Source organism: Loa loa (assembly GCF_000183805.2).
Source record: "Loa loa unplaced genomic scaffold supercont3.275, whole genome shotgun sequence".
Taxonomy (NCBI): domain Eukaryota; kingdom Metazoa; phylum Nematoda; class Chromadorea; order Rhabditida; family Onchocercidae; genus Loa; species Loa loa.
The window spans coordinates 59,127-62,995 of NW_018108455.1; positions in this window are offsets into that span (position 1 = coordinate 59,127).

The window sequence follows — 3,869 nt, forward strand, 5'->3', positions numbered from 1 at the left end:
AAAAAAATTGTAGGAAGATGATGAATTGATGAGTCAATCTTTTTTAACAAACTTTTTAAATCAATCTGATTTATTAATTTCATAATTTACAAATTTAATTTTTAGAATTTTTTTGCTTTTCTTTGAAAAAAAGGTGGAAAAATTATCCGATAATTTTGGCAATTAATTATAATTTTAAAAAAAAAATGAATTGATTTTTTTTTGTAACTGCTAAATTTTGTTAATTTAAAGAAATTTTCAAGCGATCAAACAAACTTCCAATGCTATTTTCTCTGAACATTTGTAAGAAAACAAAAATTTTGAAAATAATGATTTGCTTCCTTTTTAATTAAATTAGGAGTAAAAAGAAAGAGGAGAAAACAAAGTTTGCATTTTGGAAAAAAAATTTTTGTAAAGCATAATTTACATTTAAATAAACAAGCTATGACAAGTTGACAATTTCAAATAATCGGTAATGAAATGAAATGAATGAATGGTGAAAGAAGTGTGAAAGAATTGAAATACTACTATAAATGCATGAAGATAAATTAAAGTACCAAAGAAAAGAGATTTTAGAAAATGGAATTTCATTAAAATTAATTGAAAATAGACTTTTAGTGGAAAAAATTTATGGTAAGAGAAAATTAAAATTAAAAAAAATAAGAGAAAAAGAATTATTTGAATGAAAAAAAAAAATTATTCAATGTTAAAAGAGTTGGAGGTATATTTATTGAATTGAAAAGTTCAAAAATTTCTGAAAATTAAGAAATGAGTACATAATTTTATTATAATTCAAATTAAGTGAGGTTATTCAATCTGTATCAATTTAAGTAATTTAATCAATTTAATTACCATTTATGAACTGAAGCATGAAATATGATAATTGTGATAACAAATATGATAAATATGTTCACACTGATAATTTACCATCCGTAGCTATGTTATTCCGTAAAAATTCAAGAATTCAATTTTATTTCGAAAATTTTCATTTTGAATTTTACTTTATATTATTTTCCTCAATTAATTCAATAATTTTTTTAAAATATTACCAATATTTATGTTTTCTATTTTCATCTCACTTTGATAAAAATTTGCAAATATTTTTATTTGCTAAATTTCAAAAGCATAACATTTGAATTAATTTTCTTCCACAGACTTTTTGCCTATTTATTTTAGCAATAGAAAAATAAATAAATGGGTAAATAAATAAATAAATAAATAAACGAACAAACAAACAAATAAGTAAACAAATAAACAAATAAACAAACGAACAAGCTCATTTTTATCAATATCGAACGAATTTTCTTCCACTTCTTTTTTTCTTTTTTTTTTTTATTGATTACAAATCAAACAAACAAAATTTTGTTTTCTTCTTCAATCATTTATTTAGCTAATAGGAAAAAATGAGCAAGAAGATGTTGGATATGTCATATTTAACATCTGAATTTTGACATTTAAATTTTAATGCCAAAATTTTAAATGATAGGTACGAACTTTTTCCTTTATAGCTTGCTTTTTACAATAATTTATATAAATAAATAAATTTAAATAGACAAACTGACGGACACACACATATATGCACACAACACACATACACACACATACACACACACACACATACACACACACACATACACAAATATGTGCATTATAGCAGTGGTTTAAATTGAAATTAACATATTTTCACAAAAATAAAAGCTAAAATTTTAAACTGTGAATGGAAAATTTAAAGGATAGTTAGCTGTTAGTAAAAAAAAAGAAAAAAAGAAGTGACCTGAATTGAGATGAGATCAAAGAGATGTAAAATAGAAGTTAAACTATAATGATAAGCATTTCTGATTGATTTATTATCAACAGAAAACTTTAAGACTGAATATTCTTCTAAAACAATTGTTATCCTCACTTATCTATTCACCATTCTTGAAATGTAATAAAAATTTTGTGATGTAACTTTTTTTTTTTTTGGTTTAGAAACATTTATCGAAGTGTTCCTTCATTTTAGAAAGGAAAAAAAAAGTGGAATAAACTGATTTTGAAAAAAAAAAAAAATAATTGGAAACGAATTTAGCATCGAAATGAATTGATTCATTTTAAGGTTGGTAAAATTGAAGGGAATAAAATAAGCATAAGCATTAATAGTTAACAAACAAAATGAAAAATTTGCAACACATAGTATGAATATAAATTATACAAAATAATACAATTTAAATTGATAAAATTATTCGAATAGAGGAAATTAAATTGATATCAAAATTTGAAATGATTGATAAAATTTAGGTATTTTGTAATTTTAAGCAATGAAATAATGAATTGAAAGTAAAAAAGAAAACGAACTAATCCGACTATTTTAGTTAGAGATAAGCAAATTTTGTATTTCAAATCATTTTGAACAATTTTTTGACTAAAATGATTTAGTGAAATATATTTGCTAATATTAACAAATATAATATTTTTTTTCAATTTAATTCAAATCTCATCCTTAATTTTAATTCATAGAAATTGCATTTTCTTAAATTGAATAAGTTTTTTTTATCACCATTAATTTTTAAAAAAATTAGTGGTGATAAAAAAAGTTTAAATAAGAATAAAAAAAATTTGAAGAAGTTCTTCTCAAAAAAAAAAAATCGAATAAGTTCTTTTTTCTTATTACCATTAATCAAAGCATATGAATTTCCATTTCATTCACTGATAGCTGATAGCTGATAGCGTAAAGTAATAATTAAATGTTTGAACAAATAATTGTCGCTTAATTTTTATGAATATAAAATTAAAATTTTACTAAATTTGAATGAATCATAACAAACTACAGAACGAAATAAATGTTTGAAAAAATTAAAATTAAAACATAGCATTATCATTATCAGTTCTATAAATGTTATCAGTCAGTATAGCTGCTGATAATAAATTTCTATAGAATTGCAATTGTAAGAGGAATATTCATAAATTATAATTATAAAAACTGATACTACTTTAATGTTAACATAATTTAAATCAAATTTTTTTTGAATTTCAATGCATTTTGATAAATTTAATGTATTCCAATAGATTTCAACATTTTAATAATTTGTTTTATTTTCAGTTATAGCACTAATTTTTGATGACAATTTATAAGCATTTAAAGAGAGAAAAAAAAATGAAAAACAGAAAAAGAATTGTATTAATGGATTACTAAATATGTCATTTAAATGAATTCAAATTATGGTTTGCTTAAATTTTAACAATATCAATGAGATGAGAAAAAGGAATTTTGAAAAAACAATTGAAAGAAACCAAACAAAATTCTTATTTTACATTTCCAATATTTAGTTAAATGATTTAACAAAACGTTTTTTTTTTTTTTTTTTGTAAAGTCTGAAAGGAATACAGGTCACAAAAATTTTATTTAGTTTAAAAACAAATGAAAAAAAAAGGCCTATAAAAGAGGAATAGAGAAAAAGAGAAGAAAAAAGAAACACTTTTGCTATTTACACAAATTACATTTTTTTTAATACTATTTTGCATATTGTAAAATATATTAGCATCATCAATGAGAAGAGAGAGAGAGAGAGAGAGAGGGGAGAAAGAGGGTTAAAAGTTTTGGGGAAAAGTTTTATGAAATGTTGTAACAGGTGTCTATCGCTTATCATTTATCATTTTTCATTCAATCTTAGAATAAAAAAAAAAAAAAAATGGAAAAAAAAGGAACAAAAATATATTCATAAATCATATCAAACGAATAATAATATTTATTGATATTTCTCTTTTCTTTTTTTTTTTATCAAACATTTTAAAAATATATTTATTAAACAAATAATATTTTACAAAATTTGTTGGGATATTTTGAAAAAAAATAAAATTTACACCAAGATTTTTCCTTTTCTTTTTTTATTCTATTTGTACTTTTTTCTTTT